Genomic DNA, 17,262 nt, shown 5'->3' on the forward strand with positions numbered 1-17,262 from the left:
GATTTTTCAACACTAACACAAGTGCGAAAAGTGGTTTTTCAACACTAACACCAGTGCGAAAAGTGGTTTTTCAACACTGACACAAGGGTGAAAAGTGGTTTTTCCACACTAATACAAGTGCAAAAGTGGTTTCCTGCACCAACACAAGTGCGAAAAGTGGTTTTTCAACACTAACACAAGTGCGAAAAGTGGTTTTTCAACACTAACACAAGTGCGAAAAGTGTTTTTTCAACACTAACACAAGTGCGAAAAGTGGTTTTTCCATACTAATACAAGTGCAAAAGTGGTTTCCTTCACCAACAAAAGTGCGAAAAGTGGTTTTTCAACACTAACACAAGTGCGAAAAGTGGTTTTTCAACAATAACAGAAGTGCGAAAAGTGTTTTTTCAACACTAACACAAGTGCGAAAAGTGGTTTTTCCACACTAATACAAGTGCAAAAGTGGTTTCTTGCACCAACACAAGTGCGAAAAGTAATTTTTCAACACTAACACAAGTGCGAAAAGTGGTTTTTCAACACTAACACCAGTGCGAAAAGTGGTTTTTCAACACTGACACAAGGGCGAAAAGTGGTTTTTCCACACTAATACAAGTGCAAAAGTGGTTTCCTGCACCAACTCAAGTGCGAAAAGTGGTTTTTCAACACTAACACAAGTGCGAAAAGTGGTTTTTCAACACTAACACAAGTGCAAAAAGTGTTTTTTCCACACTAATACAAGTGCGAAAGTGGTTTCCTGCACCAACACAAGTGCGAAAAGTGGTTTTTCAACACTAACACAAGTGCGAAAAGTGGTTTTTCAACACTAACACCAGTGCGAAAAGTGGTTTTTCAACACTGACACAAGTGCGAAAAGTGGTTTTTCCACACTAATACAAGTGCAAAAGTGGTTTCCTGCACCAACACAAGTGCGAAAAGTGGTTTTTCAACACTAACACAAGTGCGAAATGTGGGTTTTTCAACACTAACACAAGTGCGAAAAGTGTTTTTTCAACACTAACACAAGTGCGAAAAGTGGTTTTTCCATACTAATACAAGTGCAAAAGTGGTTTCCTGCACCAACACAAGTGCGAAAAGTGGTTTTTCAACACTAACACAAGTGCGAAAAATGGTTTTTCAACACTAACACAAATGCGAAAAGTGGTTTTTCAACACTAACACAAGTGCGAAAAGTGGTTTTTTCCACACTAATACAAGTGCAAAAGTGGTTTCCTGCACCAACACAAGTGCGAAAAGTGGTTTTTCAACACTAACACAAGTGCAAAAAGTGGTTTTTCAACACTATCACAAGTGCAAAAAGTGTTTTTTCCACACTAATACAAGTGCAAAAGTGGTTTCCTGCACCAACACAAGTGCGAAAAGTGGTTTTTCAACACTAACACAAGTGCGAAAAGTGGTTTTTCAACACTAACACCAGTGCGAAAAGTGGTTTTTCAACACTGACACAAGGGCGAAAAGTGGTTTTTCCACACTAATACAAGTGCAAAAGTGGTTTCCTGCACCAACTCAAGTGCGAAAAGTGGTTTTTCAACACTAACACAAGTGCGAAAAGTGGTTTTTCAACACTAACACAAGTGCAAAAAGTGTTTTTTCCACACTAATACAAGTGCGAAAGTGGTTTCCTGCACCAACACAAGTGCGAAAAGTGGTTTTTCAACACTAACACAAGTGCGAAAAGTCGTTTTTCAACACTAACACCAGTGCGAAAAGTGGTTTTTCAACACTGACACAAGTGCGAAAAGTGGTTTTTCCACACTAATACAAGTGCAAAAGTGGTTTCCTGCACCAACACAAGTGCGAAAAGTGGTTTTTCAACACTAACACAAGTGCGAAAAGTGGGTTTTTCAACACTAACACAAGTGCGAAAAGTGTTTTTTCAACACTAACACAAGTGCGAAAAGTGGTTTTTCCATACTAATACAAGTGCAAAAGTGGTTTCCTGCACCAACACAAGTGCGAAAAGTGGTTTTTCAACACTAACACAAGTGCGAAAAATGGTTTTTCAACACTAACACAAATGCGAAAAGTGGTTTTTCAACACTAACACAAGTGCGAAAAGTAGTTTTTTCCACACTAATACAAGTGCAAAAGTGGTTTCCTGCACCAACACAAGTGCGAAAAGTGGTTTTTCAACACTAACACAAGTGCAAAAAGTGTTTTTTCCACACTAATACAAGTGCAAAAGTGGTTTCCTGCACCAACACAAGTGCGAAAAGTGGTTTTTCAACACTAACACAAGTGCGAAAAGTGGTTTTCCAACACTAACACAAGTGCGAAAAGTGGTTTTTCCACACTAATACAAGTGCAAAAGTGGTTTCCTGCACCAACACAAGTGCGAAAAGTGGTTTTTCAACACTAACACAAGTGCGAAAAGTGGTTTTTCAACACTATCACAAGTGCAAAAAGTGTTTTTTCCACACTAATACAAGTGCAAAAGTGGTTTCCTGCACAAACACAAGTGCGAAAAGTGGTTTTTCAACACTAACACCAGTGCGAAAAGTGGTTTTTCAACATTGACACAAGTGCGAAAAGTGGTTTTTCCACACTAATACAAGTGCAAAAGTGGTTTCCTGCACCAACACAAGTGCGAAAAGTGGGTTTTTCAACACTAACACAAGTGCGAAAAGTGTTTTTTCAACACTAACACAAGTGCGAAAAGTGGTTTTTCCATACTAATACAAGTGCAAAAGTGGTTTCCTGCACCAACACAAGTGCGAAAAGTGGTTTTTCAACACTAACACAAGTGCGAAAAGTGGTTTTTCAACACTAACACAAATGCGAAAAGTGGTTTTTCAACACTAACACAAGTGCGAAAAGTGGTTTTTTCCACACTAATACAAGTGCAAAAGTGGTTTCCTGCACCAACACAAGTGCGAAAAGTGGTTTTTCAACACTAACACAAGTGCGAAAAGTGGTTTTTCAACACTAACACAAGTGCGAAAAGTGTTTTTTCCACACTAATACAAGTGCAAAAGTGGTTTCCTGCACCAACACAAGTGCGAATAGTGGTTTTCCAACACTAACACAAGTGCGAAAAGTGGTTTTTCAACACTAACACAAGTGCGAAAAGTGGTTTTTCAACACTAACACAAGTGCGAAAAGTGGTTTTTCCACACTAATACAAGTGCAAAAGTGGTTTCCTGCACCAACACAAGTGCGAAAAGTGGTTTTTCAACACTAACACAAGTGCGAAAAGTGGTTTCTCAACAATATCACAAGTGCAAAAAGTGTTTTTTCCACACTAATACAAGTGCAAAAGTGGTTTCCTGCACCAAGACAAGAGCGAAAAGTGGTTTTTCAACACTAACACAAGTGCGAAAAGTGGTTTTTCAACACTAACACAAGTGCGAAAAGTGGTTTTTCAACAATAACACAAGTGCAAAAAGTGTTTTTTTCCCACTAATGTAAGTGCAAAAGTGGTTTCCTGCACCAACAAAAGTGCGAAAAGTGGTTTTTCAACACTAACACAAGTGCGAAAAGTGTTTTTTCAACACTAACACAAGTGCGAAAAGTGGTTTTTCCACACTAATACAAGTGCAAAAGTGGTTTCTTGCACCAACACAAGTGCGAAAAGTGATTTTTCAACACTAACACAAGTGCGAAAAGTGGTTTTTCAACACTAACACCAGTGCGAAAAGTGGTTTTTCAACACTGACACAAGGGTGAAAAGTGGTTTTTCCACACTAATACAAGTGCAAAAGTGGTTTCCTGCACCAACACAAGTGCGAAAAGTGGTTTTTCAACACTAACACAAGTGCGAAAAGTGGTTTTTCAACACTAACACAAGTGCGAAAAGTGTTTTTTCAACACTAACACAAGTGCGAAAAGTGGTTTTTCCATACTAATACAAGTGCAAAAGTGGTTTCCTTCACCAACAAAAGTGCGAAAAGTGGTTTTTCAACACTAACACAAGTGCGAAAAGTGGTTTTTCAACACTAACAGAAGTGCGAAAAGTGTTTTTTCAACACTAACACAAGTGCGAAAAGTGGTTTTTCCACACTAATACAAGTGCAAAAGTGGTTTCTTGCACCAACACAAGTGCGAAAAGTAATTTTTCAACACTAACACAAGTGCGAAAAGTGGTTTTTCAACACTAACACCAGTGCGAAAAGTGGTTTTTCAACACTGACACAAGGGCGAAAAGTGGTTTTTCCACACTAATACAAGTGCAAAAGTGGTTTCCTGCACCAACTCAAGTGCGAAAAGTGGTTTTTCAACACTAACACAAGTGCGAAAAGTGGTTTTTCAACACTAACACAAGTGCAAAAAGTGTTTTTTCCACACTAATACAAGTGCGAAAGTGGTTTCCTGCACCAACACAAGTGCGAAAAGTGGTTTTTCAACACTAACACAAGTGCGAAAAGTGGTTTTTCAACACTAACACCAGTGCGAAAAGTGGTTTTTCAACACTGACACAAGTGCGAAAAGTGGTTTTTCCACACTAATACAAGTGCAAAAGTGGTTTCCTGCACCAACACAAGTGCGAAAAGTGGTTTTTCAACACTAACACAAGTGCGAAATGTGGGTTTTTCAACACTAACACAAGTGCGAAAAGTGTTTTTTCAACACTAACACAAGTGCGAAAAGTGGTTTTTCCATACTAATACAAGTGCAAAAGTGGTTTCCTGCACCAACACAAGTGCGAAAAGTGGTTTTTCAACACTAACACAAGTGCGAAAAATGGTTTTTCAACACTAACACAAATGCGAAAAGTGGTTTTTCAACACTAACACAAGTGCGAAAAGTGTTTTTTCCACACTAATACAAGTGCAAAAGTGGTTTCCTGCACCAACACAAGTGCGAATAGTGGTTTTCCAACACTAACACAAGTGCGAAAAGTGGTTTTTCAACACTAACACAAGTGCGAAAAGTGGTTTTTCAACACTAACACAAGTGCGAAAAGTGGTTTTTCCACACTAATACAAGTGCAAAAGTGGTTTCCTGCACCAACACAAGTGCGAAAAGTGGTTTTTCAACACTAACACAAGTGCGAAAAGTGGTTTCTCAACAATATCACAAGTGCAAAAAGTGTTTTTTCCACACTAATACAAGTGCAAAAGTGGTTTCCTGCACCAAGACAAGAGCGAAAAGTGGTTTTTCAACACTAACACAAGTGCGAAAAGTGGTTTTTCAACACTAACACAAGTGCGAAAAGTGGTTTTTCAACAATAACACAAGTGCAAAAAGTGTTTTTTTCCCACTAATGTAAGTGCAAAAGTGGTTTCCTGCACCAACAAAAGTGCGAAAAGTGGTTTTTCAACACTAACACAAGTGCGAAAAGTGTTTTTTCAACACTAACACAAGTGCGAAAAGTGGTTTTTCCACACTAATACAAGTGCAAAAGTGGTTTCTTGCACCAACACAAGTGCGAAAAGTGATTTTTCAACACTAACACAAGTGCGAAAAGTGGTTTTTCAACACTAACACCAGTGCGAAAAGTGGTTTTTCAACACTGACACAAGGGTGAAAAGTGGTTTTTCCACACTAATACAAGTGCAAAAGTGGTTTCCTGCACCAACACAAGTGCGAAAAGTGGTTTTTCAACACTAACACAAGTGCGAAAAGTGGTTTTTCAACACTAACACAAGTGCGAAAAGTGTTTTTTCAACACTAACACAAGTGCGAAAAGTGGTTTTTCCATACTAATACAAGTGCAAAAGTGGTTTCCTTCACCAACAAAAGTGCGAAAAGTGGTTTTTCAACACTAACACAAGTGCGAAAAGTGGTTTTTCAACACTAACAGAAGTGCGAAAAGTGTTTTTTCAACACTAACACAAGTGCGAAAAGTGGTTTTTCCACACTAATACAAGTGCAAAAGTGGTTTCTTGCACCAACACAAGTGCGAAAAGTAATTTTTCAACACTAACACAAGTGCGAAAAGTGGTTTTTCAACACTAACACCAGTGCGAAAAGTGGTTTTTCAACACTGACACAAGGGCGAAAAGTGGTTTTTCCACACTAATACAAGTGCAAAAGTGGTTTCCTGCACCAACTCAAGTGCGAAAAGTGGTTTTTCAACACTAACACAAGTGCGAAAAGTGGTTTTTCAACACTAACACAAGTGCAAAAAGTGTTTTTTCCACACTAATACAAGTGCGAAAGTGGTTTCCTGCACCAACACAAGTGCGAAAAGTGGTTTTTCAACACTAACACAAGTGCGAAAAGTGGTTTTTCAACACTAACACCAGTGCGAAAAGTGGTTTTTCAACACTGACACAAGTGCGAAAAGTGGTTTTTCCACACTAATACAAGTGCAAAAGTGGTTTCCTGCACCAACACAAGTGCGAAAAGTGGTTTTTCAACACTAACACAAGTGCGAAATGTGGGTTTTTCAACACTAACACAAGTGCGAAAAGTGTTTTTTCAACACTAACACAAGTGCGAAAAGTGGTTTTTCCATACTAATACAAGTGCAAAAGTGGTTTCCTGCACCAACACAAGTGCGAAAAGTGGTTTTTCAACACTAACACAAGTGCGAAAAATGGTTTTTCAACACTAACACAAATGCGAAAAGTGGTTTTTCAACACTAACACAAGTGCGAAAAGTGGTTTTTTCCACACTAATACAAGTGCAAAAGTGGTTTCCTGCACCAACACAAGTGTGAAAAGTGGTTTTTCAACACTAACACAAGTGCAAAAAGTGGTTTTTCAACACTATCACAAGTGCAAAAAGTGTTTTTTCCACACTAATACAAGTGCAAAAGTGGTTTCCTGCACCAACACAAGTGCGAAAAGTGGTTTTTCAACACTAACACAAGTGCGAAAAGTGGTTTTTCAACACTAACACCAGTGCGAAAAGTGGTTTTTCAACACTGACCCAAGGGCGAAAAGTGGTTTTTCCACACTAATACAAGTGCAAAAGTGGTTTCCTGCACCAACTCAAGTGCGAAAAGTGGTTTTTCAACACTAACACAAGTGCGAAAAGTGGTTTTTCAACACTAACACAAGTGCAAAAAGTGTTTTTTCCACACTAATACAAGTGCGAAAGTGGTTTCCTGCACCAACACAAGTGCGAAAAGTGGTTTTTCAACACTAACACAAGTGCGAAAAGTCGTTTTTCAACACTAACACCAGTGCGAAAAGTGGTTTTTCAACACTGACACAAGTGCGAAAAGTGGTTTTTCCACACTAATACAAGTGCAAAAGTGGTTTCCTGCACCAACACAAGTGCGAAAAGTGGTTTTTCAACACTAACACAAGTGCGAAAAGTGGGTTTTTCAACACTAACACAAGTGCGAAAAGTGTTTTTTCAACACTAACACAAGTGCGAAAAGTGGTTTTTCCATACTAATACAAGTGCAAAAGTGGTTTCCTGCACCAACACAAGTGCGAAAAGTGGTTTTTCAACACTAACACAAGTGCGAAAAATGGTTTTTCAACACTAACACAAATGCGAAAAGTGGTTTTTCAACACTAACACAAGTGCGAAAAGTGGTTTTTTCCACACTAATACAAGTGCAAAAGTGGTTTCCTGCACCAACACAAGTGCGAAAAGTGGTTTTTCAACACTAACACAAGTGCAAAAAGTGTTTTTTCCACACTAATACAAGTGCAAAAGTGGTTTCCTGCACCAACACAAGTGCGAAAAGTGGTTTTTCAACACTAACACAAGTGCGAAAAGTGGTTTTTCAACACTAACACAAGTGCGAAAAGTGGTTTTTCCACACTAATACAAGTGCAAAAGTGGTTTCCTGCACCAACACAAGTGCGAAAAGTGGTTTTTCAACACTAACACAAGTGCGAAAAGTGGGTTTTTCAACACTAACACAAGTGCGAAAAGTGGTTTTTCAACACTATCACAAGTGCAAAAAGTGTTTTTTCCACACTAATACAAGTGCAAAAGTGGTTTCCTGCACAAACACAAGTGCGAAAAGTGGTTTTTCAACACTAACACCAGTGCGAAAAGTGGTTTTTCAACACTGACACAAGTGCGAAAAGTGGTTTTTCCACACTAATACAAGTGCAAAAGTGGTTTCCTGCACCAACACAAGTGCGAAAAGTGGGTTTTTCAACACTAACACAAGTGCGAAAAGTGTTTTTTCAACACTAACACAAGTGCGAAAAGTGGTTTTTCCATACTAATACAAGTGCAAAAGTGGTTTCCTGCACCAACACAAGTGCGAAAAGTGGTTTTTCAACACTAACACAAGTGCGAAAAGTGGTTTTTCAACACTAACACAAATGCGAAAAGTGGTTTTTCAACACTAACACAAGTGCGAAAAGTGGTTTTTCCACACTAATACAAGTGCAAAAGTGGTTTCCTGCACCAACACAAGTGCAAAAAGTGGTTTTTCAACACTAACACAAGTGCAAAAAGTGGTTTTTCAACACTATCACAAGTGCAAAAAGTGTTTTTTCCACACTAATACAAGTGCAAAAGTGGTTTCCTGCACCAACACATGTGCGAAAAGTGGTTTTTTAACACTAACACAGGTGCGAAAAGTGGTTTTTCAACACTAACACAAGTGCGAAAAGTGTTTTTTCCACACTAATACAAGTGCAAAAGTGGTTTCCTGCACCAACACAAGTGCGAATAGTGGTTTTCCAACACTAACACAAGTGCGAAAAGTGGTTTTTCAACACTAACACAAGTGCGAAAAGTGGTTTTTCAACACTAACACAAGTGCGAAAAGTGGTTTTTCCACACTAATACAAGTGCAAAAGTGGTTTCCTGCACCAACACAAGTGCGAAAAGTGGTTTTTCAACACTAACACAAGTGCGAAAAGTGGTTTCTCAACAATATCACAAGTGCAAAAAGTGTTTTTTCCACACTAATACAAGTGCAAAAGTGGTTTCCTGCACCAAGACAAGAGCGAAAAGTGGTTTTTCAACACTAACACAAGTGCGAAAAGTGGTTTTTCAACACTAACACAAGTGCGAAAAGTGGTTTTTCCACACTAATACAAGTGCAAAAGTGGTTTATTGCACCAACACAAGTGCGAAAAGTGATTTTTCAACACTAACACAAGTGCGAAAAGTGGTTTTTCAACACTAACACCAGTGCGAAAAGTAGTTTTTCAACACTGACACAAGGGTGAAAAGTGGTTTTTCCACACTAATACAAGTGCAAAAGTGGTTTCCTGCACCAACACAAGTGCGAAAAGTGGTTTTTCAACACTAACACAAGTGCGAAAAGTGGTTTTTCAACACTAACACAAGTGCGAAAAGTGTTTTTTCAACACTAACACAAGTGCGAAAAGTGGTTTTTCCATACTAATACAAGTGCAAAAGTGGTTTCCTTCACCAACAAAAGTGCGAAAAGTGGTTTTTCAACACTAACACAAGTGCGAAAAGTGGTTTTTCAACACTAACAGAAGTGCGAAAAGTGTTTTTTCAACACTAACACAAGTGCGAAAAGTGGTTTTTCCACACTAATACAAGTGCAAAAGTGGTTTCTTGCACCAACACAAGTGCGAAAAGTAATTTTTCAACACTAACACAAGTGCGAAAAGTGGTTTTTCAACACTAACACCAGTGCGAAAAGTGGTTTTTCAACACTAACACAAGTGCGAAAAGTGGTTTTTCAACACTAACACAAGTGCAAAAAGTGTTTTTTCCACACTAATACAAGTGCGAAAGTGGTTTCCTGCACCAACACAAGTGCGAAAAGTGGTTTTTCAACACTAACACAAGTGCGAAAAGTGGTTTTTCAACACTAACACCAGTGCGAAAAGTGGTTTTTCAACACTGACACAAGTGCGAAAAGTGGTTTTTCCACACTAATACAAGTGCAAAAGTGGTTTCCTGCACCAACACAAGTGCGAAAAGTGGTTTTTCAACACTAACACAAGTGCGAAAAGTGGGTTTTTCAACACTAACACAAGTGCGAAAAGTGTTTTTTCAACACTAACACAAGTGCGAAAAGTGGTTTTTCCATACTAATACAAGTGCAAAAGTGGTTTCCTGCACCAACACAAGTGCGAAAAGTGGTTTTTCAACACTAACACAAGTGCGAAAAATGGTTTTTCAACACTAACACAAATGCGAAAAGTGGTTTTTCAACACTAACACAAGTGCGAAAAGTGGTTTTTTCCACACTAATACAAGTGCAAAAGTGGTTTCCTGCACCAACACAAGTGCGAAAAGTGGTTTTTCAACACTAACACAAGTGCAAAAAGTGGTTTTTCAACACTATCACAAGTGCAAAAAGTGTTTTTTCCACACTAATACAAGTGCAAAAGTGGTTTCCTGCACCAACACAAGTGCGAAAAGTGGTTTTTCAACACTAACACAAGTGCGAAAAGTGGTTTTTCAACACTAACACCAGTGCGAAAAGTGGTTTTTCAACACTGACACAAGGGCGAAAAGTGGTTTTTCCACACTAATACAAGTGCAAAAGTGGTTTCCTGCACCAACTCAAGTGCGAAAAGTGGTTTTTCAACACTAACACAAGTGCGAAAAGTGGTTTTTCAACACTAACACAAGTGCAAAAAGTGTTTTTTCCACACTAATACAAGTGCGAAAGTGGTTTCCTGCACCAACACAAGTGCGAAAAGTGGTTTTTCAACACTAACACAAGTGCGAAAAGTGGTTTTTCAACACTAACACCAGTGCGAAAAGTGGTTTTTCAACACTGACACAAGTGCGAAAAGTGGTTTTTCCACACTAATACAAGTGCAAAAGTGGTTTCCTGCACCAACACAAGTGCGAAAAGTGGTTTTTCAACACTAACACAAGTGCGAAAAGTGGGTTTTTCAACACTAACACAAGTGCGAAAAGTGTTTTTTCAACACTAACACAAGTGCGAAAAGTGGTTTTTCCATACTAATACAAGTGCAAAAGTGGTTTCCTGCACCAACACAAGTGCGAAAAGTGGTTTTTCAACACTAACACAAGTGCGAAAAATGGTTTTTCAACACTAACACAAATGCGAAAAGTGGTTTTTCAACACTAACACAAGTGCGAAAAGTGGTTTTTTCCACACTAATACAAGTGCAAAAGTGGTTTCCTGCACCAACACAAGTGCGAAAAGTGGTTTTTCAACACTAACACAAGTGCAAAAAGTGGTTTTTCAACACTATCACAAGTGCAAAAAGTGTTTTTTCCACACTAATACAAGTGCAAAAGTGGTTTCCTGCACCAACACAAGTGCGAAAAGTGGTTTTTCAACACTAACACAAGTGCGAAAAGTGGTTTTTCAACACTAACACAAGTGCGAAAAGTGGTTTTTCCACACTAATACAAGTGCAAAAGTGGTTTCCTGCACCAACACAAGTGCGAAAAGTGGTTTTTCAACACTAACACAAGTGCGAAAAGTGGTTTTTCAACACTATCACAAGTGCAAAAAGTGTTTTTTCCACACTAATACAAGTGCAAAAGTGGTTTCCTGCACCAACTCAAGTGCGAAAAGTGGTTTTTCAACACTAACACAAGTGCGAAAAGTGGTTTTTCAACACTAACACAAGTGCAAAAAGTGTTTTTTCCACACTAATACAAGTGCGAAAGTGGTTTCCTGCACCAACACAAGTGCGAAAAGTGGTTTTTCAACACTAACACCAGTGCGAAAAGTGGTTTTTCAACACTGACACAAGTGCGAAAAGTGGTTTTTCCACACTAATACAAGTGCAAAAGTGGTTTCCTGCACCAACACAAGTGCGAAAAGTGGGTTTTTCAACACTAACACAAGTGCGAAAAGTGTTTTTTCAACACTAACACAAGTGCGAAAAGTGGTTTTTCCATACTAATACAAGTGCAAAAGTGGTTTCCTGCACCAACACAAGTGCGAAAAGTGGTTTTTCAACACTAACACAAGTGCGAAAAGTGGTTTTTCAACACTAACACAAATGCGAAAAGTGGTTTTTCAACACTAACACAAGTGCGAAAAGTGGTTTTTTCCACACTAATACAAGTGCAAAAGTGGTTTCCTGCACCAACACAAGTGCGAAAAGTGGTTTTTCAACACTAACACAAGTGCAAAAAGTGGTTTTTCAACACTATCACAAGTGCAAAAAGTGTTTTTTCCACACTAATACAAGTGCAAAAGTGGTTTCCTGCACCAACACAAGTGCGAAAAGTGGTTTTTCAACACTAACACAAGTGCGAAAAGTGGTTTTTCCACACTAATACAAGTGCAAAAGTGGTTTCCTGCACCAACACAAGTGCGAAAAGTGGTTTTTCAACACTAACACAAGTGCGAAAAGTGGTTTTTCAACACTATCACAAGTGCAAAAAGTGTTTTTTCCACACTAATACAAGTGCAAAAGTGGTTTCCTGCACAAACACAAGTGCGAAAAGTGGTTTTTCAACACTAACACAAGTGCGAAAAGTGGTTTTTCAACACTAACACAAGTGCGAAAAGTGGTTTTCCACACTAATACAAGTGCAAAAGTGGTTTCCTGCACCAACACAAGTGCAAAAAGTGGTTTTTCAACACTATCACAAGTGCAAAAAGTGTTTTTTCCACACTAATACAAGTGCAAAAGTGGTTTCCTGCACCAACACATGTGCGAAAAGTGGTTTTTTAACACTAACACAGGTGCGAAAAGTGGTTTTTCAACACTAACACAAGTGCGAAAAGTGTTTTTTCCACACTAATACAAGTGCAAAAGTGGTTTCCTGCACCAACACAAGTGCGAATAGTGGTTTTCCAACACTAACACAAGTGCGAAAAGTGGTTTTTCAACACTAACACAAGTGCGAAAAGTGGTTTTTCAACACTAACACAAGTGCGAAAAGTGGTTTTTCCAAACTAATACAAGTGCAAAAGTGGTTTCCTGCACCAACACAAGTGCGAAAAGTGGTTTTTCAACACTAACACAAGTGCGAAAAGTGGTTTCTCAACAATATCACAAGTGCAAAAAGTGTTTTTTCCACACTAATACAAGTGCAAAAGTGGTTTCCTGCACCAAGACAAGAGCGAAAAGTGGTTTTTCAACACTAACACAAGTGCGAAAAGTGGTTTTTCAACACTAACACAAGTGCGAAAAGTGGTTTTTCAACAATAACACAAGTGCAAAAAGTGTTTTTTTCCCACTAATGTAAGTGCAAAAGTGGTTTCCTGCACCAACAAAAGTGCGAAAAGTGGTTTTTCAACACTAACACAAGTGCGAAAAGTGTTTTTTCAACACTAACACAAGTGCGAAAAGTGGTTTTTCCACACTAATACAAGTGCAAAAGTGGTTTCTTGCACCAACACAAGTGCGAAAAGTGATTTTTCAACACTAACACAAGTGCGAAAAGTGGTTTTTCAACACTAACACCAGTGCGAAAAGTGGTTTTTCAACACTGACACAAGGGTGAAAAGTGGTTTTTCCACACTAATACAAGTGCAAAAGTGGTTTCCTGCACCAACACAAGTGCGAAAAGTGGTTTTTCAACACTAACACAAGTGCGAAAAGTGGTTTTTCAACACTAACACAAGTGCGAAAAGTGTTTTTTCAACACTAACACAAGTGCGAAAAGTGGTTTTTCCATACTAATACAAGTGCAAAAGTGGTTTCCTTCACCAACAAAAGTGCGAAAAGTGGTTTTTCAACACTAACACAAGTGCGAAAAGTGGTTTTTCAACAATAACAGAAGTGCGAAAAGTGTTTTTTCAACACTAACACAAGTGCGAAAAGTGGTTTTTCCACACTAATACAAGTGCAAAAGTGGTTTCTTGCACCAACACAAGTGCGAAAAGTAATTTTTCAACACTAACACAAGTGCGAAAAGTGGTTTTTCAACACTAACACCAGTGCGAAAAGTGGTTTTTCAACACTGACACAAGGGCGAAAAGTGGTTTTTCCACACTAATACAAGTGCAAAAGTGGTTTCCTGCACCAACTCAAGTGCGAAAAGTGGTTTTTCAACACTAACACAAGTGCGAAAAGTGGTTTTTCAACACTAACACAAGTGCAAAAAGTGTTTTTTCCACACTAATACAAGTGCGAAAGTGGTTTCCTGCACCAACACAAGTGCGAAAAGTGGTTTTTCAACACTAACACAAGTGCGAAAAGTGGTTTTTCAACACTAACACCAGTGCGAAAAGTGGTTTTTCAACACTGACACAAGTGCGAAAAGTGGTTTTTCCACACTAATACAAGTGCAAAAGTGGTTTCCTGCACCAACACAAGTGCGAAAAGTGGTTTTTCAACACTAACACAAGTGCGAAATGTGGGTTTTTCAACACTAACACAAGTGCGAAAAGTGTTTTTTCAACACTAACACAAGTGCGAAAAGTGGTTTTTCCATACTAATACAAGTGCAAAAGTGGTTTCCTGCACCAACACAAGTGCGAAAAGTGGTTTTTCAACACTAACACAAGTGCGAAAAATGGTTTTTCAACACTAACACAAATGCGAAAAGTGGTTTTTCAACACTAACACAAGTGCGAAAAGTGGTTTTTTCCACACTAATACAAGTGCAAAAGTGGTTTCCTGCACCAACACAAGTGCGAAAAGTGGTTTTTCAACACTAACACAAGTGCAAAAAGTGGTTTTTCAACACTATCACAAGTGCAAAAAGTGTTTTTTCCACACTAATACAAGTGCAAAAGTGGTTTCCTGCACCAACACAAGTGCGAAAAGTGGTTTTTCAACACTAACACAAGTGCGAAAAGTGGTTTTTCAACACTAACACCAGTGCGAAAAGTGGTTTTTCAACACTGACACAAGGGCGAAAAGTGGATTTTCCACACTAATACAAGTGCAAAAGTGGTTTCCTGCACCAACTCAAGTGCGAAAAGTGGTTTTTCAACACTAACACAAGTGCGAAAAGTGGTTTTTCAACACTAACACAAGTGCAAAAAGTGTTTTTTCCACACTAATACAAGTGCGAAAGTGGTTTCCTGCACCAACACAAGTGCGAAAAGTGGATTTTCAACACTAACACAAGTGCGAAAAGTCGTTTTTCAACACTAACACCAGTGCGAAAAGTGGTTTTTCAACACTGACACAAGTGCGAAAAGTGGTTTTTCCGCACTAATACAAGTGCAAAAGTGGTTTCCTGCACCAACACAAGTGCGAAAAGTGGTTTTTCAACACTAACACAAGTGCGAAAAGTGGGTTTTTCAACACTAACACAAGTGCGAAAAGTGTTTTTTCAACACTAACACAAGTGCGAAAAGTGGTTTTTCCATACTAATACAAGTGCAAAAGTGGTTTCCTGCACCAACACAAGTGCGAAAAGTGGTTTTTCAACACTAACACAAGTGCGAAAAATGGTTTTTCAACACTAACACAAATGCGAAAAGTGGTTTTTCAACACTAACACAAGTGCGAAAAGTGGTTTTTTCCACACTAATACAAGTGCAAAAGTGGTTTCCTGCACCAACACAAGTGCGAAAAGTGGTTTTTCAACACTAACACAAGTGCAAAAAGTGTTTTTTCCACACTAATACAAGTGCAAAAGTGGTTTCCTGCACCAACACAAGTGCGAAAAGTGGTTTTTCAACACTAACACAAGTGCGAAAAGTGCTTTTTCAACACTAACACAAGTGCGAAAAGTGGTTTTTCCACACTAATACAAGTGCAAAAGTGGTTTCCTGCACCAACACAAGTGCGAAAAGTGGTTTTTCAACACTAACACAAGTGCGAAAAGTGGTTTTTCAGCACTATCACAAGTGCAAAAAGTGTTTTTTCCACACTAATACAAGTGCAAAAGTGGTTTCCTGCACAAACACAAGTGCGAAAAGTGGTTTTTCAACACTAACACCAGTGCGAAAAGTGGTTTTTCAACATTGACACAAGTGCGAAAAGTGGTTTTTCCACACTAATACAAGTGCAAAAGTGGTTTCCTGCACCAACACAAGTGCGAAAAGTGGGTTTTTCAACACTAACACAAGTGCGAAAAGTGTTTTTTCAACACTAACACAAGTGCGAAAAGTGGTTTTTCCATACTAATACAAGTGCAAAAGTGGTTTCCTGCACCAACACAAGTGCGAAAAGTGGTTTTTCAACACTAACACAAGTGCGAAAAGTGGTTTTTCAACACTAACACAAATGCGAAAAGTGGTTTTTCAACACTAACACAAGTGCGAAAAGTGGTTTTTTCCACACTAATACAAGTGCAAAAGTGGTTTCCTGCACCAACACAAGTGCGAAAAGTGGTTTTTCAACACTAACACAAGTGCGAAAAGTGGTTTTTCAACACTAACACAAGTGCGAAAAGTGTTTTTTCCACACTAATACAAGTGCAAAAGTGGTTTCCTGCACCAACACAAGTGCGAATAGTGGTTTTCCAACACTAACACAAGTGCGAAAAGTGGTTTTTCAACACTAACACAAGTGCGAAAAGTGGTTTTTCAACACTAACACAAGTGCGAAAAGTGGTTTTTCCACACTAATACAAGTGCAAAAGTGGTTTCCTGCACCAACACAAGTGCGAAAAGTGGTTTTTCAACACTAACACAAGTGCGAAAAGTGGTTTCTCAACAATATCACAAGTGCAAAAAGTGTTTTTTCCACACTAATACAAGTGCAAAAGTGGTTTCCTGCACCAAGACAAGAGCGAAAAGTGGTTTTTCAACACTAACACCAGTGCGAAAAGTGGTTTTTCAACACTGACACAAGGGTGAAAAGTGGTTTTTCCACACTAATACAAGTGCAAAAGTGGTTTCCTGCACCAACACAAGTGCGAAAAGTGGTTTTTCAACACTAACACAAGTGCGAAAAGTGGTTTTTCAACACTAACACAAGTGCGAAAAGTGTTTTTTCAACACTAACACAAGTGCGAAAAGTGGTTTTTCCATACTAATACAAGTGCAAAAGTGGTTTCCTTCACCAACAAAAGTGCGAAAAGTGGTTTTTCAACACTAACACAAGTGCGAAAAGTGGTTTTTCAACACTAACAGAAGTGCGAAAAGTGTTTTTTCAACACTAACACAAGTGCGAAAAGTGGTTTTTCCACACTAATACAAGTGCAAAAGTGGTTTCTTGCACCAACACAAGTGCGAAAAGTAATTTTTCAACACTAACACAAGTGCGAAAAGTGGTTTTTCAACACTAACACCAGTGCGAAAGTGGTTTTTCAACACTGACACAAGGGCGAAAAGTGGTTTTTCCACACTAATACAAGTGCAAAAGTGGTTTCCTGCACCAACTCAAGTGCGAAAAGTGGTTTTTCAACACTAACACAAGTGCGAAAAGTGGTTTTTCAACACTAACACAAGTGCAAAAAGTGTTTTTTCCACACTAATACAAGTGCGAAAGTGGTTTCCTGCACCAACACAAGTGCGAAAAGTGGTTTTTCAACACTAACACAAGTGCGAAAAGTGGTTTTTCAACACTAACACCAGTGCGAAAAGTGGGTTTTTTTCACACTGACACAAGTGCGAAAAGTGGTTT

Source organism: Myxine glutinosa, unplaced genomic scaffold (genome assembly GCF_964187855.1).
Source record: "Myxine glutinosa unplaced genomic scaffold, kmMyxGlut1.1 SCAFFOLD_642, whole genome shotgun sequence".
Taxonomy (NCBI): domain Eukaryota; kingdom Metazoa; phylum Chordata; class Myxini; order Myxiniformes; family Myxinidae; genus Myxine; species Myxine glutinosa.